General features: G+C 46.8%; 1 long non-coding RNA gene across 1 annotated transcript in view; it reads right to left on the bottom strand.

The window, feature by feature from the left end:
• LOC135315589 (uncharacterized) overlaps positions 1 to 18,429 on the bottom strand; it is a 199,563-nt gene that overhangs the window by 165,139 nt on the left and 15,995 nt on the right. Inside the window, exons 2-5 of the long non-coding RNA XR_010375067.1 lie at positions 8,330 to 8,473; positions 4,489 to 4,634; positions 885 to 4,156; positions 319 to 481 (exon numbers count right to left, since the gene is read on the bottom strand). This is a non-coding gene — a long non-coding RNA (uncharacterized LOC135315589). The remainder of the gene's footprint in view (positions 1 to 318; positions 482 to 884; positions 4,157 to 4,488; positions 4,635 to 8,329; positions 8,474 to 18,429) is intronic.

The raw sequence follows: 18,429 nt of genomic DNA, 5'->3' as shown, positions 1-18,429 counted from the left end.
AGGTTTTGTCCCAGGGACCAAGGATTGCCTTCTCTCTCCTCACCCTACGGGCTCCCGCTTGCAGGGGCTTCGCACGGTGCCTGCCCCGAGGCTTCTCAGGCTCCCTGAACACCTTGGGTTGGAGGCACCTCGGGATGTCATCTCCTCCCACCGGCCCAAAGCAGGTGGTCTTCTGCAGGCCAAGCTGCCAACGCCTCCCTTAAAACGATACCCCTCGCCCTCACACTCCTCCTCCCCACCACCCCTCATCAGGAAACAGGGGCCACCTGCCTGGGGGGAAGAGCATAGGTAGGGAGCCAAGACCAAAGTGAAGCCTACCTTTCTTTCCCCAAAATTTCCAGTTGCATCAGCTTCTTTATTTGCTCCAACTTCCTTCCAATTTTCTGTATTCTTCATGCATCTAATTAATGATCCAGATCATTAATATCTTTGGAGCAGAATTCTCTTCCCATCTATAAAGCGGCCGTGCCAATTCTTCGCCCTAATTTTAAACAACATATTTTGTTTAAGCTTTCTGCAGAGAAAACAGCTTGAGACCAAAGACTTTTCTGTCTCTTCACAAGACAATTATTCAGAAAGTTATCAGCAAATCTCAATGCACCTTCATCTGCGAGGAGGATTTGTCCCAGCACAGCCTGACTGCTACAGAGTCCACCCACCTATAGATGTGCACAGGACTACAACCAATACATGTTAATTAAGTTGCAGCCCACTCCAATTAAAATTATAGGATCTGAAGGACAGACATTTATTTTTGTCACTAAATTAATTTAAGCATTCATTAATTTTAACTTTAATTTTTAAATTATATATCACTTTAATGATAAATAATTTCTCTCATTACAGAGGAAACATATGGAAGAGAAAGATAAAATGGAAGAGACTTGGACCCAGCGAGGAACATGTTCTCCGGCACTTCCTTCTCTTTCGGCACATCAGCAACCCCATTTATGTCAGCAAACTGGGCTCTTTTGAAAATTTGGCTGGCGAGTGCAGTGCTGAAATAAGAACAGAGATTCTTTGAGTATCTCACCTCCTTCTCTGCTGGGAACATGAAAGCTTGGCTGTGAAATCTCTGTGTTTTAGAATAGCTGAAACTTTGTACACACCACCAAAATAAACACTTTTCTACGGAAATAAAAATATTACTATGTTAACAGGTTTTTTAATTTATATAGAAAAGGGCAGTTGTTTTACAGCTTAACCCTTTTTGCGCGTACCCCAGGCAGAGAGCACTGCTTTTTGAAGTGAGGTTTGTGCAGCGTCCTGCGCTCCGAGTTAAACCTTCCCTGGTTTGGGTACGGCAGCTGACTAAATGCAGAGCAGACCAGCAATATTTTGGGCCTTCTTGCCCCAGCAGACGCTGCACAGCAAATGATCCGGGCTGGCCCAAAGAAGGGTGTTAACACTTAACATCTTCACCCCAAGGGAGGGCCCAACAGCTCGCCTATCAGGGTCCGTCACATCTGCACCGTGGCTTCTCTCTGCTCCACCTCAGCACAAAACTAAGCAAACATCCCGAAGCCTTTTTCCTCCTGTATGGAGCAGAACACAAGGGTGTCTGACATCCTGAAACACTCCGAGATCACAAGCTCTTCACCCCACCAAGCACATCCGCGCCGCGCTTCCCGTCGCTGGGATGCTGTATAAATAGCAGCGCTGCGTACCGAGACTCCTCCGCACAGACTCACTGTACCCTGCCTGGGACCTGTCAAATGCCAAAAATCAAAATAGATTAACCGAATAAATTACTCAATGAAGAGTGCCGTTACTCCTGTAGCACTGTGCTGGACTGGTAAGAATTGATCAGCTTCACAGCCAATGCGGCAAACAAATAGCAAAACAAAGTTGTCCAGTGAATAGACTATCTGACAAAAAAAAAAAAAGAGCTAGAAAAGCACCAGCTCTCAACCTCTGAGGAGCTGCAGTGCAGTTACGGTCTCTTCTTACCATATTTCTTCCCTTGAAACAACTACTCAGCCCTCTCCCCAGCCTGGTTTTGCAGGTATCATCGCAAACCACTGCCGCTGCATTTTTAGGACACCACATCTGCTACAAACTGCTGGGAGACAGGGAGAGAGTCCCACTCCAAGCCCTGTTGCAGGGAGCTCAGTGCAAGCACGATGCACAGGCACTGTTCATACAGACATCTCCGCTGCCTTTCATCCAGGGCAGTTGTGCCGAGGCAAGAAGAGGCAGCGGCACAGCCCAGCCAGGACCTCCGGAGATAACCCAGGACTCCTAAAAGCCAGACAAGTCATGACTACTGGCAGAGACATTGAGCAGAGCATCCTGGCCTTCTCAGAGGCAAAATTCACTTCTTCCAGCTCCTCTGCCTCTTGACATCTCCTGTCTCACACTGTGTCACCCTCCCACAGTGCCAAAATTAACTGTATTTCCTTCTCAAGATCCATACCCTTCCCTCCCCCCGGAGAACCAACCCTAGCAGGGTGGCTTTGCTGAAGCCAAAGGGATTCCTCCCGCAAGGAGTCCTGCTGCCTGCATTTCCACGTATTGGTATAAACGCAAGCAGGAGACAACCCAGCGCTTTGAGCAGATGGTGAGGCAGACCAGCAGCTTGGAAAACCTCTTTAGCAGGAACACGCATGGCCTATGTAACAGAGACGGTTCAGCTGACAGGGGAACGGGGCAGCGAAAGATAAACTATGCAAAAACTTTACCAGTAATCTTATGTTTCCTTAACTACTGGAGATATTTGTGTATTTTAGAAAAAAAAGCCTTTCTCCCCATTTATCTATTAGCTCTTCTTCCATCCAGCTGTGCTGCTGAACTCCCATATTTATGGTAGTGCATGTTGCTATAGAGATAATTAATTAATGCAACGTACTAAAGTCAGCAATTTTACTACTGCGCAGGTTAACACAGGACTGGAAGTAGAGTGGGGAGAAGAGAAAAACCTTACTTCTAAAAAGCAGTATTTTTAATGATCCTCCAAGCACTGAAAGAGACAGTTGGGCCTGAAAATTATTTCTACAGTACATGAGATGTATGCATTTGGTATAATCACTGTCATTAGGAGCCTAGAGAAGAACCAGAAAAACAGCAATAAAGATGAATGAAGGCGCAGCCGAACAATTGCAGGGGGAGGAAAGAGTTCCCAGAGCGTCCAGCAAAACTCTTCCTCTCAACCTGGCCAAGACCAGGTCACCAGGTATTTGGTGAAAGCTGCTACAAGGTGTGATGTCCTAGTGGCTAATCCCAGATGCACAGGGCCTTTTTCCAAGAGCCCTCCAATGCTGGCCACCCCAAAACCCATCTTTCCAGGGGCATCTCTCTTCTATGGAAGGGAAGCTGAAGGCAGGTTAAGAGCAGGTCCTCCTTGTGGGACCTTCTGAGCGAGCCTGTGATGAGAGAGGGGTTGAGACCACCTCTTTGCACCCCAGAAGACTCCATGTCATGCTCGGCTACAAGGCAGTGGCCTTCCCAGTGCTCATCAAAGCAAGATTTTCCTGCCTGTCACAGGTGGGCCACAGGAGGAGGCAGGAGGTGAGACCAGACACTTTCACCTCTCATACAGAGCTGCCTCTTGACAGTCAGGCTGACATTTACAGCTGACAAGGACATCAGTGACTTGTCAACGTGTCCAAAGAAGACAACTCTTTGATGAGAGCTATAACTCTACCCAGGAGCTTGCCTTCCTACCAAAAACTAGGCCAAAAAAAAACCCCACGGGTGCTGTGGAGCATTCAGGGAGGTGCCACACTTGCCATTTGGTCTAACTCCACCCTTCTGTTAATTTAAAAAAATTAAAATCAATCCCCTTTTCAAGCGAAGCCTTATTTTCTTATTTGTCCTGTGCTAATTAGATTCTTTTTATATACTTTTCAGTTCAGGGTCTCTGCCTTCTGAGGTTAGAAAGAAGAAAGCAGCACAGATTAAATTAGGTCACGTAACCCTCAGGACGCCACCATTCCTCAGCAAAGGTTGCTCTGCACGCAATGAAGCAAAGGGGAAAATGCTTTCAGAGAGACACAAATGCAGAATAAGTGAGTAAAAGACCATGTTTTGGGACAAAAGAAACATCATTAAGCAACACTTGCCTTCCATAACCATGAGAGCTTTGTCATGTTGTGATATTTTCATGGTAAGCTTCACTGTCGTGCCATAACTGAAGGAGGTGGTACTCCTCTGAGAACTGTCCAGTGAAAAAGACAACCAAATTATTAAAAAATTTAAGATCAGGGGCACCGAGCAGAAAAATCAGAAGGCCAGAACACTGCTGCCCAACTTATAAGCCATCTCCACAATTCCCTGTTTCAATAAGAGCATTGAAAAGCGTGCAGCTTTTATGTTGCATTTATGTACAACACAGTCGAGGAAAAATTAGAACAAAAAAAATGCCCAAGTATTAAATGCTTTATGATCTGTTCGGAGACTTCAGCATCAGCTACCAATTCTTTACAGGCTCAGCTACTTTCAATAGGATAAATTGCACAGAGTCATTAAAATCCAGAGCTTATTGCATACCATCTGCAGGCAGAGATAGTTTCTCTATTCCCAAGGCATAGCTGTTTTCCTGGCAGGCTGCTGCTCTGACCTGTTGCAAGAGTTCTTCACGTCTGTCTGCAACACACTCCCTGAGGAGATGGGTCCACCTTACAGGGTCGGTTTAGCTGTAGAAAGAGAGTGGCAGAAGTCTGTTAGACAATTTTCATGAGACAATTTGAACAGCAATATCCAAGCCACGAAAATATTTGCTTGATCTGCATAAAAAACAGAGCTAAACCCACTCTTGCAATGACCAGCTGCTGCTGCATAGGTTTGTAACTGGAATAAAGAGAGAACACATTTTTCCTAAACCCAGACGACAACCCAATCCAGATAGCAGAGGCAAGAAATCATCTGTGGTGAGAGTAACAATGGGCAATTTAGCTTGATTATATCCTTGAAGATCTTCCTATTTATAACGGTTTGCATTATTTTGCATGCAAACTGTTTTTTTTTTTCCTGTGCATCAGCTCTCGCAACCAAAAGTTGTCATTAGCTCCTGATTAAAAGAGGCTTTATATAAAAGAGTAGCAACAAGCCCAAACAAAGAAGTGCTGCTGCATCCCAGCTCTGTTGTATCAGACCGACTGCTGCAAATGTCAGTTTTATTTACTGTTTGGAGTCCGCTAAGCTTTTCTCTTGAGGGAGAGGTAAAACTGGGAATACTGGGCCAGATGGGAGAAGGGTAAAGAGGTAAATAAATAAGCAACCATGGGGCCCATGCATCCAGGGGGGTCCCGGTAGTTCAGACCAGCAACGTACATGCAAGTTTTCCCACAGATGCGGCAAACAAATTAAATAAGCTTCACTAGCGAGAGCCTGACCTTTTCCATCTTCCCCCCCAGCAGAAATCAAGCTCCAACAGGGACCAAAAAGAGGGTTAGAAATAGCACAGATAATAAAGTCAGTCATCAGAAGCACAGAAGACTGAAGGGAAAAGACAGGCAGGTGGAAGGACAACCTCAAGAAAACCTGAAATATTGCAAGTCACGCTCTATCACCAAAATACCATAAGACAGGATCTATCCCACTGAAATATTGGCAGCAGGGGATGTGACCAGGTGAGGCTAGGAGCTCCGTTTCAATGCTGAGAGAAGGAGCTTGCTATGCTTTATACATTAAACTGCTCATTTTGGCACACGTTGCTGTGTATTTTTGAGCGGAACAGAACTCCCCTCTAGCAAGGTGCAGGCAGACACCAAACAAGATTACCCTGAATCTTCCAGTCTCAATGGCATCCGGAGCACAGGAAATGGCACTGATTATTCCAAGTCACGGGTTCCTAACCCCAGCGACGGCCAGGCCACAGCCTTTAGGGGGTGTCTGCGCTGCACAGCCGACGATCCCTCTGGCTGATGGAGAACCCAAGCCAGCCCTGAGCTGGTCAACCACGTTAGCACAGGGCACTGCCCGGGTTATTTAGCCCCTGCTTAATTAGCCAGGATGAGCACCACTGGGAGATGACTTAGCAGAACCTGAGCACGAGATAACACACGGCTCCGCAGGTGCACCAGCTCGGTTAGTTCAGTCTCCAGCAGGTACCTGCATTTTATAGATGGATCTTTTAGTCAAGATGACAGGGAAGGGGATAGAGAGGAGGGGACCCTCCACCCCTGCATCTTTTCTGACACACACATATAGCACACTGCCTTCACCGGGCAGGCTAAGGGCTTGCTGGCTAGCAAAAACAGAGCTCAGAAGAGCTCACAACTGCTCTCTCAAACCCCACAGCCGAGTCCACATTAACGCACCGCTCCATATTGCCCTCCCATCCCAAACAGCACAGTTACTCAACCCTTGTCCGACCCTCGAGAGCGGGGAAAAGCTAACTTCAATAAATGCAAAGCAATTCCATTCGATTACACCTTTTAAATGCAGCACTTAATTAACTCTACTGGGGCTTCTTTCTCTCTAACTGCTTGTGTTTCCATGCCACCGAGGTTAGGAAAACATTTTCTCCCTTTGCGCAGAGGGGCCCTGGCTTTCCCTCCCTGCTTCGTGCTGGCATTACATTAACCAGAGACCGGGCCCCTCCGGCACACGCAGCCCAGCCCCAGACAGAAAGAGCTTCCCCTTCAGAAACCTGCGACCAGCCAGTAGGTTTTTTTGCTGCTTCAGCTGACCCTTGCTTGGAGCCCAACCCAGTACCCTGGCAGGGCTCTGGTACTTGAGTAGAGGAGGAGAAACCAAGCTGTCACGCCACTAGAGTCAGTAATACTAAACCCTCCAAAAACAGAGGAAAAAAAACAGACAGACAAGAAAAGCAAAGGTGGGGGTGGAGGGAGAACAACCAAAAGCAGATGTTTCCAAGCAGCTGGCATCTCTGTTTCTCCCAAGATGCTGATGAACGCAAACTCTGCGGCTTGACAGACCCCCATCGGCCGCCCTCTTCCTGCTAACGGAGAATTCAAATCAACTCTGCTGGATTTAATCATCTTCTCCCCTTAAATAATAAACCAGGGGGAGGAGAGGAAGAGGATTTATTCATGTCACTAACTGTCAATAAAATGTTTACTGTGCTAAAATAACCTGGGCTCTTGAACTGCAGGAAGGGGGTTGGGGGCGGGAGGAAAGAAAACACCCAGAGGAGAGGGAACTGAAAACATCAGCTCTGCACATGAGGGGCATGGACATGCCCAGCTACACATCAAGACAGGACATACATGAGGTCTTCCAGCACACATTCACAGGGAAACGTAGTGAAAGCAGAGCAGTGGGGAAGGAGGGAGCGCCTTGGTTGGCTTAGCTCAACTGTTTAAGCTAAGCTCCGCTTTTTGGACAGAGCTGAGAACACACATTTTTAGGCAAAGCCTTGTGGGACTCGCACCAAACCCCAGCACTAGCTCAACAGCTTGCACAGCAGCTCCCCGAGCCCTGGCCTGCTGCCCTCCCCGGTAGCAGACCACCCTCTCCAAAACTCCTCAGAGAGGGAAAGAGACATCAGAAGCAAGACTGCAAAGTGCTCCTCCTGCCAGAGAAAGGCCAGGGGATACAGGAGGCCCTAGAAATAACCTCAAAAACTCAACATACCGGGGAAAAAACAAAGACTTTGGAGCATTACTGAAACACATCTCCAGCTCTGTCACACAGGCACGAACTGCAGGGCTCCTTACAACAAACAGGGCATGTGACGGGCCCGTAAGGCAAACGTTTAAGCAAACTGGCAGAAGTCTATCAAGGACTATTAAACACAAAGTTACAGATTAACCTCCAACCTCAGGAAGCCCTGAGGCTGCAAAATGTCCCAGACTGGGAGGTAGCAAGACAGGGGCGCAGCGTCTTTCTCAGGCACGTCATCAGATCCCGCCTCTCGCTGGAGACCCACCAGTGAACTCGGCACAGCCAATGTTTAGTACCTGCTGTAGATAAAGCAGCTGACGGCCACGTTTCACCGGTGCAGGGGCTGTGAGGCTGCTGAACCAGTCCCAGGAAGCGTGGGCCCTTGAGGGGGACCCATGGAGGGCTATGCCCACCCATGTCTAGGACCCCTCATCACAATGCAGCAGGTAACTGGGGGCAGGCACAAAGGAAAGCCCGCGCTGAACATCCCACCCTTCGCCACACCCAAGTGATGGCATTACAACTGATCCGTACAGAAGTAAGGATGCTGGAGCATGGCCTTCAAGACAGAATTTTCAGAGTGGACATACCATATTCTTCCGTGATGATGAACAACTTGCAGTGAAAATATCCCAGCCCCCTGTTCTCATGCAACCCAGCCTGCCTCCTTTCTCTCCCACAAGCTTCCATCCTTTTATACAGGCGCCCACAGCTGGAATCCTGTGCAGATCTCTTTTGGTGTTTTGAGCACGTTCCCAACCTTTTGGAGGTCTCCTGTGCTTCAGAGGTTATTTCTCAGCCTGGGAGACACTCTGCTGGTGGGATCTAACAGCACAGTGAAGGTGCAGCGGGAGCCAAACCAGCGGCTGACATCTCCACTTTGAGGTTTAGAGGCAACAGCCACCTGCAGAAAACAGTCAACAGGAGAATTAGCCAACACCAGCACAGCCAGCCCCTGGTTTTCCTGGTGTCCTCGCATACCCTCAGGCTGCCCAGCATCTGGGAAAGCTAAGAGGCCTCTCTAGATAAACCAGTGCAAAGCCACAGTAAGGACAACCTTGTCATGGATAATATTGATACAGCTGAATCCAGTAACAAGTTGTTTTCTGCTATAGACCATGCCTTTCACAGCAGTCCTTGGGGACAAGCGATGGAATAAGATCCCCTCCTATCAAAATTAAATCAGGACACCTATTATAAGAAAATGAACTCAACTGCGGCACAACACGCTTTGATATGGCAGTTTTGTGATCCAAAGATGGTCAAAACACCACGATTTAGCAGGAGCTGAATGGCAGGCTGGCCACCCGCTGCTCAGACTGCCTGCGGAGCGCAAGGACGCCGGGCACGCAGGATGCTCCGTCCGAGCGGCTGCATGCACAGGCATATCGAGAGCAAATGTGAGAACCAGGAACCACGGGGAAGCAATTACGCTGTGACAGCTGATGCCTCGTAACTTATTCCAGCGGCAGGATGTCATTCCAGCTCCACCTGCAGGAATTTCTGCTGGTGAGAAAGCCTTGAAGGTTAGATGGGAAAGGTATTGCTCAGGGGGGTGAGGGAAGTGAGTAAGCTGAGGTTGGTGGGGAGAAGTAGGCTTAGAAAAGCAGGGAGGATGGTGAGTCTTGTGGCTGTACAAAAACACTGTTAAATAGCCTGGAGAGTTCAAGGGGTTTGGGTTCCTTGGTATAATCCCACAGGAAATCCTGAACGCAGCTTCCCAAGAGTGCCTCGTAGTAACCTTCACGAGCTCTCTGCTCCAGCCCATACTCCCCCTGCATTCAGCATCTCTGTACAGTTCAGCTGCTGAAGTTTCCAAAAGGAACATTTGCTGAAACTGAAATTTACAGGAATATTAGAGAACATTTACAAAATGAAACCTGAATTGACAGAAGGGGATGTTCGCGATGCAAATGCCATTCCTAAAACTGTTACTCCTCTAAATCAGGAAACAGACAATTGGTATGTCCTCGCAAAGTTATCCACCTCTTTAATTACAGGTTTTAAATATCAGGAATTTACTGTGTTTTGGAATCTACAGACAAATAGTATCATCTGGCAAATAATCACAAATGGGAGCACGAGAAAAAGACGGCCCTCTCCAAAATGTTTCACCTAGAGAATGTAGTAAGAAAAAAAGAAAAAAAAAATTCATCACAAATTGAGGCAAGACATGTGCCCAAACACACCACCAAAAGGGCTCACCTGGCTCTCCTGCCCGCCTGGAGCCACCTTCCCTTATTTCACGATGGAGGAGGAACCAAACTGGAATTCATTGCCTGGTAGGAATGGCTTCTGCAGGAGGCTTCTTCCCATCGCACAAGAGCGCGGCTCCTGGAAAAGCACATTTCCATGGCAGAGCTGCAAACCTTCAGAGCGCATCGGAGGCAGCACGTAAACCTTTGGCTCTGAACCAGAGGCAAAACCCAAAGAGGTAAGTGCGCAACCCACAGTGAGGGTGGGGGTCAGCTGAGGCTCTGTGAGCTTGATGTGGGCATCAAGCTCAGGCTAAAAGGAGTAGCAATCGAGCCGGTTTCGTAAGTAACCCATCCTATTAAACAGGGAACACTGTTAAGAGGTAAGAAAAGCCCAAAAAAAGCCTTCAGTGCTTTCCCACCAAGAGCAAAACCCTCAAACTTGCTAGATTCTGAAGGGGGGGGCGGGAACTTCAAGTCTGCATAATTTAAAAATATATATATATATTGAAATGTTATCCATACAGCACCAAGAGCAACAAGGAACTGTATCGGCACAATACAGCTTACAGGAGAAATCCCTGCAGATAAAAGACAGCAAAACAGGACCTGAAGTAGGAGAGACGGGGGATTTCGCAGCATGGATCGCCAGTCCCAAAGCGAGCGGAAGGCATGGAGAGAGGCAGCAAACGAGCTACGCGCAAGAAACGAAGACAACTGTGACCTTGAGCCGAGAACACATTTGTAATAGATCTATAAAGACGCCAATCTCCTATTTATATAGTGGATACCCAGGAAGCCACGCATAAAAATTCTGCACCAAGCTCCTGAGAAAACCCCACACCAGAGACTTCTCTGTTCCCATCTCTATCAATCCACTGCAAAGCTGTACTAAATGCCTCTTTTCCGCCCCACAGCTAACAATACAGGGCCTCAATGCTGTGCATTTTATCTGAATCATCAAAATTTGCTGGGTCTGGCTTTACCTATGTGGACACAGCAATCGCAGAAGAATAAAAGGAGAAAAATCCCATATGATTTATTCGAACGCTGGAAACGTCTCACAGCCCGGGTTGTTACAGGGTGATTTCGTTGCATCTCTCTTCAAACAGAAAAGCAGCATGGGAAGTACTAGCGATCTAAAGTGGCAGCCAGCCTGACCAAGAAAAATGTCTGGTGAAAAAGGGGAAAAAAAAAGGCTGAGGGCCAGGGTAGTACACACTGAGCAAAGCCAGTAGTATCCTCTGTGTGAATTGCCCTAAATTAAATTGCTTTTACCAGCTTTGCAGACCAAACTTAGGCCTGTAGGACACTCCAATGAATACTGGTGATCCAGAGTTAGAAACAAGCACTTTACCCTATACTGGCTTTACAGGGGTCTCAGAGAGAAAGCAACAGTGGCAAGGACATATATAACGTTAAGGCACATGCCTGTGTGTCCTCATGGCAGGGACAGACTGAAGGAGATTCCCACGGATGCCACCACCACAGGTTGGCCACAGCGCCGGTCTCTGAAAGAGATGCACTTTCCTCTTTGGAAGCGACCAACTCTTTGCAAGTTCCCATGAAGGGAAGCCAGAGAAGCACAAAGAGCTAACATGAACCTTTTCCCTCTATACCGATACACCAAGAGCTTGATACTACCCTCCTTAAGTAATGAAGTGCCCTCTGAGAAGCCAGGATTAATGTAGCCTCAGTCCAAAGGGTCAAGCGGGCTCTAGACCAAACAGTACTCGTGGAAATTAAGTCCCAGGCTTGGATGGCTTAAGTCTCCTCTGGGAACCTGCGCCAAACCATTCCTGTTAGACAGACACCTCCAAACGCCCTTGAAAAGCCAAGGGGGAGCACCAGGCATGGGCACAAGCCCAAACTCAAGCAGTTGGCATTCCGTACCCCCGCCTTCCCAACTTGCTGCTTGTTCCCCAGTGCTTTCCCTCCCCAGACCCTCAGGGAGCTCCCTGCGGCTGCAGGCTGCCCGTGACCACTGGGACTCTGTCTCTGCTCTGAGAAACAACTGCCTTAATAACGTTTTGACAAAGCATCAGCTCAGGTCTCTCAATACCTTTACAACATCCACCCTTTAATTACTGCACTGCGCCACATCTACCCCTTTAGAGTTTCAGGAGCATTGACAGGTGACAGACACGCCAGAAAAGGGGTGGGGGGAGCAGGCAAAAAGGCACTTTGCACAGGCAGAAACAGTTCTGGGAGAGCTGCCTGGGGAGAGCAACCCAGCTGAATGGCCAAGCAACTACCTGGCCCCTGCTCTGCTCCAGCTTGCTTCCCCCACGGATGGGTTCAGCAGAGGCGTGAGATGTCTTCCAGAGCAGCAGCTCGCGCTCCCCCGTCACCCTCCTGGGGCTGCCCCAGGCAAATAAAGCACAGGCCATTACGAAGAAACCATTAAAACCAGCAGGAACAGAGGAGAAGGTGCAATTCCATCCAGCGTTCTACTTCTCCATCCCAGGGCACTTTTTTTATCAGTGCCTTTTGCCTGTGAGTAATGATAAAACTATTGATTAAACTTTAAAGGGGGACTGTCTTTGAACCAGAGGAGAGGCACAGCACAGAAGGGATGCATTATTTAAAAGAGGGTTTGTGTTTTCCACCCCAGCAGCCACCATGAGATTGCCAGGCAAAGCACGGTACTACAGAGTCAAAAAGTGCCTCAAGATGAACATTACATGGTAACATATGCTTAAATAATCCGTTTATTACATCTTCTGACTGTAAGTTTAACAAGGCACAAGTTTTACAGGTAATATTTTGGAGAACTGCAAGACTTTTTTTATGACATGCCAAGAATTCATGGGAGAATGAGTCTCACCTAAGTTTACTTCTTCCATCAGGGGACTAAACAGATTTTTCACATAAAATTACCTATCACACAGTGCCTATAAAAAGATGCAGCAGCTGAAACATCCCAGTTTCAACCCCACAGCTGAAAGTTAGTATCACAAGGAGCAAAAAAACTATTCCTACAGCAAAATAGCTAACTGCAATAGATTTTATACCTGTGTGGAAAGCTCTCCCTTCAATGCCGTGTCACCGCATACACTGCGGCCCCTTGCCAGATGCTCGAGCAGGGCTGCGCTGTCGATGTGCGGCGTGTACTGCCAGGAAGGCACTCCCTGTGTTTGCCTATCATTTAAAGTCAACGTTTCTCACTTATTTTTAATCAAAGAAGAATTAACCTTTGGGGGAAAAAAAAACCCAAACACATGCACGGACCATCTCCTGCAGTGTTGACACAACAGTTTTCATTTGCAAGCAAATGAAAATTGAACTTAAATGTCAAATATTCATTTATCAGCATTAACCTAGCTTCCCCTCCCCTCTTTGCTCTCACAGGCATTTTTCTTGTTTGGTTTTAAGTGGGCTCATGACTGTGTGTGTAAAGCTATTTTGTTCCTTTCACTTTGAGGATGGCTCCCCAGATTAGCCCCTGAACTTCTCTGACCCACTAGTTGTCCCCTGTGACAGGGTTGCCTCTTCTAGGCAACATTATGTAAAAAAATAAAACCACACACACACTCCACCACCCAGATTCAGGCTTTCAGAAAGGCTCCAATTCAGGGAAATCCATTATCATTAATGGCAAGCCTCCCAGAATCTGTTCTTCATTTCTTTTTCATTTTAAAATGTCAATGCATGTTGTCAGAATGCAATTGTTTTCCTCAATCATCCGCAGCAGTGAAGTAGAAAGCACTCATCTTTGTGGTGTGGAAAAGTCACTTGCTTTATTCATACCACACTCAATTTCGAGAGGATGCTTTCCAGGCTGGTTTTGCCCTGAAGGATCTAGGCTCGCACACTCATCTTCTGTAAGAGCCTGTGTGAGTGATAAAGATCCTTCCACCGGGAAATTCAGGTTCTTTGCTCGGATGGCCACTGAACAGAAGGCATAGGCACGAGGACACGTGTTCGGAGGTGCCAGAGAACCCTGAAGGGAAAAACCATCTAGAAAACTGCATATCCTCTTATTTTAAAGCTTGGGAACTAGAAAAGGAATCGGGGCATTGTTGTCGTCTCTATTTTCATCAATGCCAGAAAGACGAACTACAGAACTTCGTTCCACTCCATTATCAATTCTTGAGAGTTGTTCCTCAGTGCAACAACTACACACAAACTTTTTGGTTTGGTAATTGTTGGGTTCCACCCCCCCAGCAATCACAAAGAGGAGCTGCTGAAAGGTGCGGGCAATAGACTTCTTAGAGCTGTTGACAACTCCCAATAAACTTTTACATTTTGAATGCATTCTGCCCACATTTCCCATATTTTCTGCAGTTCTTAAGTTCCTCAATTTAGCACACAAAGCTATTTGCATGAAAATAGCATCTTGAGAGTTTTTTCTGGAAGACTCACAGTGCCTTTCTTTAGAAAAAAAAACACCGCATAATTGTAGAATTATGTGTTGAACATCTCAGGTAGCTGGGGCAAGAGGAGAATGAAGCACAAAACTGATTGCAAACATTTTTCTTTCATTTTAGATCCCATCAAGTTCTCATTCTCCACCTGCCACTCACAATGGTACTCCTGGATACATTAATCCAGCGCCGTTTTCATTCTCTAAAGGCAAGGAGGACTTTTAATAAAGCAAAGACAAATGAATTTAATGGTTTGACTGTCTGTTTCTAAAAATACACATAGAGTTCTTCCTGGCCTGCAGGTAATAACATTCTATATTGATGTATTCTTGGACTAAACCCACTCCCCCAAAGAAAGATAAACCATCCCATCTGGTAAGCACCCTTTTCCCAAAGTCCAGAGAGGTGGCTGGAACCTATGATGCACCTGATGGGTCAACAGAGCGTTAGCCGAGAGATGAAACCTGTCTCCAAATAAGATGGTCCTACACAAATCCACCAGACTACGAACTCTACCACGACTGTGATTTGCAGTGGAGAAGTGTTATGCAAGTGAGGAGATAATCTTTTAGGTAGCCAGCAACCATCTCAGTAAGGACATTGCACGTTCAATCAGCATCTTAACATGCACGAGATAGGAAACGGGCAGTTCGCATTCCAACATGCTTCAGAGAGGAAAAAATATCAATATGTTTACCAGATTTTATACTAGCTGGTGTTTCAGAGTGTGTTGCAAGTGCAGCCTCACAAAGAGATTGCTCCCAGTACTGGACACTGGGATAAGCAAGGACAGGTCACGGCTATCAGCAGCCTAGGCTGTAGTGCTTGTGCCATGGCTTTGGGCAACAGAAGCTCCCTGGACCCTTCTGGACTCAACATTTTCTCAGGTTGCCCACAAATACAGGGGGCTGGAGCCAACAGCTCGGTCCTGCCAGCCCCACCTGCCGAAAGCAAGGACTTCATGGCCAAACCTGCATCACACAGATGGTCGTACTGATGAATCGTCCAGCTGCATCGGGCAGTTGAAACACCAGAACCGAAGGAGAAATACCAGCTATGTGCCTTAGACACCTACAAGGTCTGCTAAAGGCAACTACAGTCACTTCCCTATATTTGGCTCCGTCACCATCAGCAGGTGGGTGAACCAACTGCAGCTCTGGCGTCAGAGCAGTTACAGGAGGTGAGCGGAGACAGAGTGTGAGGTAGTTTAGCTAGCTGCAGTCTATCTACCTTTTATCACCCACAAAGATGATGATGATATTTCAATTACCTGTGACTCACAGAATCGCAACACTGGGTTTCCACGAGAATGCCAAGGAAGAGAAAGGGAACCACCACAGAGGTGGGGCTGCCTTAGGAAAAACTCTGGAGCCACCCTGCCGCCTGTTCCGATATCTCTGGTAGCTCACAAGCACCTTCACACTGCAGCCCGCTCAGAGCAAGAGCCTCATGCACTTCTGCTTACCGGGACACGGGTCTTGGAGCCGTTCACACACACAGAGACCAGAAACCGCTCCACCAAGGGCCGTACCAATTTTGAGTATTTTGCAAGCATTTTGCTTGCTGAAGTCCCGAATCGAGCTCCACAATTCTGGATCAAAGTTCCCAGTAAAGGAAACATTTCTTGCATAGAAATCTTGAACTCCAATGGAAAAATCACTGCAGGAAGGCAAGTCATAATAAACTATTTACCCATATGACCAGATGCTTCCAGAAATTAACAGCATGCTTTGGGCACCACATGGGAATGTGACCTGTCATAGGCTTGATTTGGAGAGATCCCAGCAAATACTGTCAATTAAGATGATAATCACTATTCTCTCTAAGGTAAACCATTCCCCTTAAGATCATTCGAAAGTCCTAAGAAAGAATCACTGCTACCCCCTTCTAGGGTGGATCACAGGAACTGCGTATGATGTTAGGTATCAGTAAAGGAAAATGAAGCCAATAAGAGAAAGAGACTTCAAGAGGGAAGGGTAAATGGCATTCACCCCCAAACTGGAATTGCAACAGCGCTAGAGTGTTCAAAATCCTTAAAGAATTTTAAGATCTGGCCTTATTGTCCCTTGATCCACAAAATTTCTGCTGCACCCACACAACAAAACCCTAGAGTTCATGCAAAACAGATGCCAGAGGCTTTACAGATCACTATGAGTGCTCAGATACTCCGTTTCGTGCCTCACCCAAAATAACGCATGCACCTTCAGCAGCATAGACCAAAACTATGAGAGGACATCACATCAGCAGAAACCTGGGCAGGGAAGACTAGCACATCACTCAGAATATACCCAGGCAGCACCTGGACTTTTCTTTGTGGACAACCCAGCTTCAACACTGCTTTTCTCATTAACATTGTCAAGATCATCTCCTAAAATGGCACACAGGAAATATTTCCTTTTGCATGAAGAAATGCCAAATCATCTTGATGGCTGGCAGTATTCAGCACATCATCACACAAATTCATTAAAAAGAAACCTACCAGGTCACCTTCAAGCAACTTCTAAGTAGCTGTTCTCATGCAAATGTTTGTGTGTGTAAATGCAAGAAAAATACAAACAACGAGGTATATACTGAAAAGTTTAAAAAAAAAAAATCCACTGCAAGTAGAGGAGCTCTCCCACGAGACAGCAGAAGATTTTTTAACACTTCTGACTGTTATTGCAAAGGCAGGAAGAAAAGACAAATTAGAAAGATGAGAAGGTAGCAAAACACAAGGTCAGCAATAATGCGACTCCAAGGTATTATTGAATTCAGTCAAGGTTAATCAGAGAAGCCAAGTTTATACCTTGGTGCCTTCACCACGTGCCTAAAAATGATGAAAGGATCCAGCCCAAGAAACATTAGATTCTCTCATTTGTGCTTCACAAAGACGTATTTGCAAGACCCTGGTTAATTAAACCAATAAACCACAAGTGAAAGCCTGGCCCTGTGCCACATTTTTACTAGCACGTTGTGCAGGGGTGTTGCATTAACAGCTGTTCTCCTATCGCAGGGGGATGGGGAGACAAGAGCGGGGAGCAGAGGAGAAGGAGCAGTAGCAGAAAGAACAAGACGAACCAGCTGATTTTCAATTAACAGTTGAAATAAAAATGAAGTGCTTTTAGCGCTCGGCCTTCAAAGTGCCAATACTCTTAAATAACAGAGATACCTGGCCGTTCTATAGGCCTATTAAATCAACTTCATTTGTTTTAAGCAAAGCTGAGCCGTACTTATTAACAAGCGCTTCTTCAAGCATGACTCAAGATGCAGGAAGGAATACTTTCAGGGCAAAGAAAAATGTCTCGGAGGGATGCTGGGAGAAATAAAAAACCTCTTTGGACTAGAAATCGCTCACCACAGCAGCTTCTGGCCAGGCAAGGAGTGTTTGGAGATGGTTTGGATCATCTGCCTCTGCCCAGCTCAGGGCACACATTGCTCTGTCCCATGAAGGTATGTCGATGTCCCCAGGTGTTAAGCACCCAGTGAAGGGGTGAGGTTAGGATTGCGGGCTTCTGGAGGGCGAAGCAGACACCTCAAAAGGTGATCCACTCAGGCAGGACACCCTAAACATCCTCCCCTGTTCCTCCTTTCCCCCCTAACACCATTTGAAACCTTCCCACCACTTTGGTTTTAAGTAAAACGTTTAATGTAAAGCAAAGCAACACCCTCAGGATACATGGTGCTGTTTATCTGTCCCCAGGTGCGAAACAAGGGGTAGTAACAACAGCCTTGGTGCACAGCGAGCCTCCCAGCTGTCACCAACTTGCCTAGAAGTGCTAGCCTTTCCTTTTCATGGAAAAAAAAAGGTGGTCTGAGGAAGAACATGCATGCTAAATCCATGCTATCTGCAACCAAATCCTTCCCAAAATCCTTGCAGTCCTTGGCCACCCCCAGACCATCACTCTGTCCCACGCAGGAGCACATCACAGGTCAGGTCTCAACTATCCTGGTTGGTCAGGGCCAAGTGAAGCTCCTGGAGCTCCTTCACCATATTTTACGTGCTCAGGGCTTCACGTTTCATTAGTGGTTACTCTTACCTGTCATTTTCTTTCGCTTTAGTTTCTGTACCCTGATCTCTTTGATCCATTTACTCTAAGATCCACTTACTCCAATCCCCGACCTCTCATCTTTGATACAACACACAACCAATCCTTAGTTAGAGCCTCTTTCCTTCTGCCAAAGAGCTCTCCAGGAACAGCTTTGTGTTACAGCCAAATCCATTCAAAGGCCCCTTCATACCCTTAGCCTGAAACTCTTTTTCAATCAGTCGCCAGTTCTCCATGTGCAAGTAACTCTCGTCCACGTGTGACCAAGACTCT

This window comes from Phalacrocorax carbo, chromosome 13 (assembly GCF_963921805.1).
Source record: "Phalacrocorax carbo chromosome 13, bPhaCar2.1, whole genome shotgun sequence".
In the NCBI taxonomy this organism is placed as follows: Eukaryota; Metazoa; Chordata; class Aves; order Suliformes; family Phalacrocoracidae; genus Phalacrocorax; species Phalacrocorax carbo.
The sequence above is the reverse complement of the archived record's forward strand: the minus strand, read 5'-3'. Positions and strand labels throughout refer to the sequence as shown.